General features: G+C 37.9%; 1 protein-coding gene across 1 annotated transcript in view; it reads right to left on the bottom strand.

Moving 5' to 3' along the window:
* LOC138020423 (soluble guanylate cyclase 88E-like) overlaps positions 1 to 3,319 on the bottom strand; it is a 41,522-nt gene extending 38,203 nt beyond the window's left edge. Inside the window, exon 1 of the mRNA XM_068867412.1 lies at positions 3,261 to 3,319. The gene's annotated coding sequence lies outside the window, so the exon portion shown is untranslated. The remainder of the gene's footprint in view (positions 1 to 3,260) is intronic.
* Positions 3,320 to 7,500: the final 4,181 nt, after the last annotated feature.

The following is a 7,500-nucleotide window of genomic DNA, read 5'->3' as shown; positions in this document are numbered from 1 at the left end:
TTTATATGCTATTGTAAATACAAGTACATTTTTGTAACGAGTCTTTTTTTTGGCTCATCAATGCCACGTGTTTATTTTTTTTCATTTTTTTCAGTTTCATTAAGACCTTTGTCATCTACTTCACCATTTTTAGCAGGACAAAGTTGATATTGCCCTTATTTCATAGTAAAACAAGTGAGCTTTTGCATATTTTTGAGTTTAAGAACTTTGAAAAGCATTCCCACGTTCCAATCAGTGTTTGACATTCGGAAAAACGTCTCAGTTTTGGTGTATTGTCTTTATTTTAAAATGAAATCGAAAGACTTAATTTTATAGAAAATTGCAATAACAGTTTATGTAGAATTAAGCGGGATGACGTGTTTAATTCATCGGCAATTAAGCAAGAGACAAACTACCTCCCGAGTTAGGATTTGGAGTTGGATTTCGAGTTAGGATTTGGAGTTGGATTTTCCAGTTAGGATTTGGAGTTGGATTTTCCAGTTAGGATTTCGAGTCGGTTTTTTCGAGATGCTTACTAGTAATCCAGCTGCAACGAATCGCCTTTGCTTTGGTATGTTAACCGTACGCGTGGGAACAGCCATATTTTGATCACATTTGTTGACTTCGGCGGGTCTAATCTGCAGGTCGCAGGTCGCAGGTCGCAGGTCGCAGGTCGCAGGTCGCAGGTCGCAGGTCGCAGGTCGCAGGTCGCGGGGTGCAGGTCATTGTTTCACCAATACAGAAAATATCCTAAACATTCATAAAAGCTAACCTTAGGCCTAAAAACGTTTGTTTATGTCTAATTAGGCCTAAAGTTAGCTTTTATGAATGTTTAGGATACTATCTGTATTGGTGAAACAATGACCTGCAACCCGCGACTTGCGACCTGCGACTTGCGACCTGCAAATTAGACCCCCCGTGTTGACTTTAATATATAGTTCCAGTGGCCACAAATAGTCCCAGTTCAGTCTGTATCCAGCGAAGGTCGAAACTGAATCGATGGAAGAGTACTCTGAAGCCAAGACCGGTAAGAGTAAGCCAGAACTAAGGAAGAGAAATGTAAATGCTGACTTATTTTTATCCATCAGCGGAAATAATAATTATTGCCAGTCGCACAGAGTTTGTCCGGGAGTTTGTTAAAATAAACCACGGATAAACGGAAACGCGAGGGCAAAGTTTACAGATGTTAGCTGATATTTGTGCTTCCAGCTCAAAATACTGATGGTATTAGAAAATCAGTTACGTTGGGACAGAGATAATTTACACCTCGTTACACTGACTCGCAAAAAATGGCTCGAAATATTTCTTCTGCCTTTCCATATTTGGCACTTCCACCCGGCCCTGGGATACATCGCGTACTTCTGAAAAGAAAATTCGAACCAGGTAACATTTCTGGGATCACGTATAGGTTTTGTCTGGTTTATAATTCTCTTGAAATCAAACATTCTATCACGAACGATTTTAATGGTTAAAACTCCGGCCGATTCGACACGCAAATGAACAGACAGTCGAAAGTTAATGAATAATTCAGAACTAAAAGCATTCATGGAAGTGTCAGCTATTGTTTCCAGTCAAAAATACAATTACGAATGCAATACTAGGATAGATTAAACAAGATTGCCCTTGCCGATCTGCAATCCTCGTTCTCCTCCATCTTGAAAAGACCTCGAGACGATGTGCAACACCACTGACAAAGTACGTTGTGTAAAACCACTGAAAATTTATTGGAAACCCCACCAACAAAAAAAAAAACCGCCAAAAAAATCCCGCTAAAAAATCCTAACTCGAAAATCCAACTCGAAATCCAACTCGAAAATCCAACTCGAAATCCAACTCGAAATCCTAACTTGGTAAATAGGCAACCTCATTAAGCAAGCCTCATCTAAACACGAGGGGGAGTTGGGAGAATTCGAGACAGTTATGCAAACCCGAGAGTGCAATTTGGTCTGAAATCATACGAGTGATTTCAAAATCGATTTGAAATAACAAGTATGATTTCAGATCAAAACTGCACGACACATAGTTGAGTTACCACTTTATTACATCCATTTAGAAATCACACAATAATTATTTAATCGCTAAAATACAGGATTTTAGTCAGTACCAATATCTTATTGATCCAGTTGGGAACGAAAGTTGCAAAATTTGCCATACAATGGTTTTCTTTGTCTTTCATTTTCCTGCAATTTGGTTGTTTACCTTAAACAAGCCTTGAAATCTGATTGATTGTTTTTTTTAGTGGCCCATTCTCATTGACTGGGGAATTGGTGCAATTGAGAGCAAAAAATAGTTTTGGGAATAAATCGCACATCTGAGAGCCAATGGGTGTAATAAACTAAGAAAATAAATAAAACTAACAAATAAACAAATAAGTAACGCAATCGATCAATCAACACACGGCCGTAAAAGGACCATGAGCAACCGCTGTTAAAGTTTTCTCGTTGATAATGGTCGGCATGGCAACAAAATAAATGTCGACAAGATTTGAGCACTAATTAATTCTTCCAATCATGAATTGACGACAAAATTTAATTCTACCTGTCATAAAACTAAGCCATGTAATGGAAGATTGACAGAGGAACATAAACGAATTTTGATAGATATTAAAGAAATATTGTGTGTTGACCTTGTGAAGAGTACTGAAATTAATTCTAACAATAGGTGGGGTATGGTCATCGATCATTGGCTTATTAACTTTCAAGGCAATTTTCTTTTGGAGCCGATAAATTTCTCAGATTTCCATGCTAAGAAATCGCTTGATTGCGACAAACATTTTAAATTAACTTTTTCAGGTGCAAGAAAAGAATCCCTGTGAACAAATCTTGTTGAGCTTGTCAGCATACGTTCTTGGTAAAGTAAAGCGATTGAAAATATTTGTTATTAATTTTTAGGTGACTTACGGAAATGAATTCGATTCAGTCGCAGGGTACAACACTTCTGCTTCCACCGTTCCAACTGAATTTCTTAGTGTAGAGATAATCAAGTCATAATTTTACGTTGGCAGTTAATCCTAAGTTAAATCTGTTTGAAAATAGCTCGAATATCAAGTGGAAAATTTCTGAAGCATTTCTTTCCATAGTTTTTTGCGCCGCCAAAATCATAATTAGAGAAATGAATAATGCGAAGCATAGTGATGAAATGGTGGTGAACCAACTGCTAATCGGAATCGGCGCAATGTGCTTGATGAACTCCCGATATGAAATCGTATTATTGGATTCGAACTTACGAACTTGGCAGACTTAGAAGATAAACGTTTGGTGGACTTGGAAAAACTGACTAACCTGCGGTAAACTTGAAAGTGCCCAAGAATCAAGCTCCGTCGATGCGATATTCTCTCGCGGCGTTGCTTTCCTTTGACAATGCCAGAACTCAGAATTCATCAGTCAGTATTTGTTTTGTTTGCGTTAATTTACAGTAACGCCTTTTTATCGTATCAATTGTTAATGAAAAAATAAAGTAAATTTTTTACCATTCGGATGACTATTCTTATTCATGGTATTGACGGATAGAGTGAAAATGATTAACTTGGCTTGCGTTTGGGAATTAGAAGGTAATTCAACATATGGCACCATTATGAATACAATTGTTTCAGAAAATTGGCAAGCTAAAAAATTAAACTTTTGAGACTCTTTTCCTAGTTCTTCAAATCTTCAAGGACGTGGCTTTCAAGCCACTTACAACAAAGCACTGATGACTTTGATTCTGCATCTTATTGAGAATATCGGTAGGCTTTGAAGCGATTCATCAAATCGAAGTTTCTTCAAAGTCCATTTTTCTTTTCCAAGTTTTAATTACAATACATGATATATCAGCTTTGTTAAGAGACTGAAAAGTTGCATGCACGTAATTTCATATTCATGAACTTTTTATTCCAAACTGATAAGGTTATCTTATCTTTATTTAGCATTTGGCGGTGGACTAACTAAAGCCCCCCAAAAGGAAATGATTACACATTCACATTTCGTTTGCAATACTACGGCATCCAATTTCTTCAGCTATGTAAATATCAAGTCTTGTTTTCTTTGAAGTTGAGGAAGTCTCCGAAGTTCACACTGTTAATAATAACAACAGCTAGTGCTGATGGTTTTAATTACAATCTAAGATTTCTCCTCAGATTCAGGGTTTAATTATTAATTTATAATAAACACGTTCTAAAACACTTCGTCGTGTTCTAAAACCGTCCAATTCTGGTAAAAATGATATGTTTTGCGGTCAGTTTTTCCAAATCTGTGCTGTTTTGGCACTACACCATAAATATTGTTGATGAATCTCCACTTTTCTACTGAATGATTTATTCAGTTTGCAATATTTCAAAAGAAAAAAATAATCTTTTCCGGAGCATTTATCAACTTTTCAATATTTATCAAATTTTTGACTAAACACTCACGCAAGATGACAACAGAGATTTCCAACGTCTTCAGTTTCTCGTAAAAGATCAAAGAAAATGACAGCAGAAATTTCCAACGCCATTTTTAACAGAAGATCAAGCAAAATGACTGCGAAATTTTCCAACGTCACTTTTCTCAGAAGATGAGGCAAAATGACTGCGGAAATTTCCAACGCCATTTTTACTAAGCAAAATGACGACAGAAATTTCCAGCGTCATTTTTAACAGAAGATCAAGCAAAATGACTGCGGAATTTTCCAGCGTCATTTTTCACAGAAGATGAGGCAAAATGACAGCGGAAATTTCCAACGCCATTTTTACAGAAGATCAAGCAAAATGACAGCGGAAATTTCCAACGTCATTTTTGGCATACGTAAAACAAGATTACCTGTAGTGAAGATCTTCAACTTTATTGTCTAAGGACGAACTAAACTCCCCACGGACTAAAAACGAGATATTTCACACACTCAGATTCTAAGCTGGAAGACAATTCACTATACATTGTATAGACATGTAAAAGAAACCATATGAACCTCGTTTATGGGCTGCTCGTGGAACGTTGAAAACCTTGAGTCGCCAAAAGAGTCAAAGTGCTATATAGGCTGGATGGATTAATTAGTCGGATGGATTAATTAGTTGAATTAGCAGTAAAATTAAATTTTATAAAGACTTCTAACTCGCCTAATTAGTATGCTTAACTTTCATAAAAACGAGTCCTGTAAATTTGTACAAAGTTTATTAATCAATCACAAGTTTGACATTTCAATCACAACTATTAGGTAACAATTTACTTGAATCTTGTGTGCCTTGTCGAGAAAGTTTAATGCATCCTCGCCTTCCGTCTCACGCAAATGACAGTTAATAGCACAAAATAACAAATAAAGCGAATTGGGCGGATAACGCTCTCCATTTTGCTTGGCCACTTCACAAACGAACTGAATTTGCTCAACCAAAAGTTTAGCTTATTTGCCGACATGTGCTCTACTGAAACGGTCACATCTTCAACATCTTCGCATTTGAGACCGGCCATTCTAACAACTTCTCACATTGCACATTTATTTTGCCGTCGCTGCTGCCACTCCTCGAAGACTTTTCTACCCCATTTAGTTTTGTATTGTGTTGCTTTCGGAGTTGCTCCGACACTAGACTGGTCTCTTCTTCTTTACTCCTTGGAGAGCGAAACCAACCAGCCATGTTTCTACCACAAAAGCTCTACCAAAATAGATTGCTAAATTCAATGCTAAACTTAAACTTAAAACTTTAATAAATACTCCCAAAAAAGGTTGTTCAGTGCCTTTTTACAGATATAAATGCAAACTATATCTAACAAGCTAATATCGTCAAATGCTAACTGTCATACAATCATTCATTCGTTACAAGTATCAGGGCTTTCTTAAAGGCCTTTACAGTAGTAGCCTTTCTAAGGTCTTCGTCTAATGTGTTCCACAGGGATACTGCTCTATAGGCGAAGGTTCGTTGGCCGGTGGCTAACCTGAATAATGGAATTTCGAACTTCTCATTATTACGGGTTGTGCGATTATGTACAGAAGATCGTTTTTTAAACTTAGTACATAGATATTCAGGAGCTAAATTGCTGGCACACTTATAAGCCATAACAGCGTCTCTGAATTTGAGCATCTTACTAATTGGAAGCCAGTTGAGTTCGTCAAGTAATGGCGTCACATGGTCATATTTCCGAGCGCCGCAGATAATTTTGCAGGCGAAGTTCTGAATAAGTTGCAGCTTTTGAATGTTCTTAGATGAGGTATTAGACCACACGGTCGAACAGTAGAGCATTTTGCTAAAGACAAGAGATGTAATAATTAAAACCAAAGTCTTCCTATCAAAACAGTATTTCACACGGTTGATCTGAACCAGTTTAGTCAAGCAAGAAGAGACTAAGTGGGAGATATGAGTGTCATAGGTCAGGTGTGAATCTATGTATACTCCTAGATCTCTTGCTGATTCGACAGCCATAAGAGTCTTTCCAATGAACGAAACAGTAAAATTGACTGAATGTTTACTTATCATTTGCTTGGTGCCGATCAACATGAACTTCGTTTTCTCAGGGTTTATTAAAAAAACATTTGTGCAACACCAGGTGGCGACATTGCGCAAATGATCTTCGAGCTTAGACTTAGCGTCAATGACATCGGCTACGGAAAAAGATAGTAAAACTTTAGAGTCATCGACATATGACTCGAGCTGGCAGAATTGAGGAGCGCCTGGCAGATCGTTTAGATAAATACAAAAGTGTATGATTGGTAATGGATCTGATAGCACAGAATCGATACGCACTGATTGGGTCCGGTCTGAAAGGTAGCTGCGGAACCACTGAACTACTGCGGGTGAGGCACCTACAGCGGAGAGCTTCTGGTAACTTCTGATGGCATATACTGTCGAAAGCCTTTGAGAGGTCGAGTAAGACTAATGCGCTTATTTCCTTTTTGTCCATCGCCTCTAACATTAGATCCATGGTATAAATATTCAAGGTCTCAGTCGAATGGAATGGCTTGTTGCCGCTTTGGTGGGATGACAAGTGGTTGCGTGACATCAGGTCGGTGATAAATTGTTCTAGAACGATTTTCTCACAAACTTTAGACGCAACATTAAGTAGTGACAATGGCCGATTATTCGGAGGCTGTTCATGGTCTCCCTCTTTTAGGAGTGGGATGACCACAGCAATCTTCCAGTCTGTTGGAAAAGTAGAAGTACCGAGTGAGCAGTTGATTATCTCAGTAATAGGCCCAAGTATTACTCCTATGGGACAACTCCACGCCCACGTGATTAACATAACAATCAAAATCTATTGTTTCATTTCACAAGTAAGATAAGATATTCGCGTCCGACCTTTATGGGCTATAAAACGGCTCGCCTGCGCCTCGCCGTTTTAACTGCCCATAAAGGTCTCCAGCTCATATTTTATCTATTACATAGAAACTTGCCGCCCAGTTTCACATCACGACATTGAAACATAAACTAAATAGGACAACAGGACGTTAAACTAGTTTCAAATACACAATATGGAAAAAGACTGCGTTTATCGTCCTGTTACAGCCCTTTCACTAATGATCTTTTCGATCCTTATTTCGATGATGAAATTAGCGAGGAGAACTGAGCAGATTCGGCCATGT

This window comes from Montipora capricornis, chromosome 10 (assembly GCF_036669925.1).
Source record: "Montipora capricornis isolate CH-2021 chromosome 10, ASM3666992v2, whole genome shotgun sequence".
Classification (NCBI taxonomy): Eukaryota; Metazoa; Cnidaria; class Anthozoa; order Scleractinia; family Acroporidae; genus Montipora; species Montipora capricornis.
The sequence above is the reverse complement of the archived record's forward strand: the minus strand, read 5'-3'. Positions and strand labels throughout refer to the sequence as shown.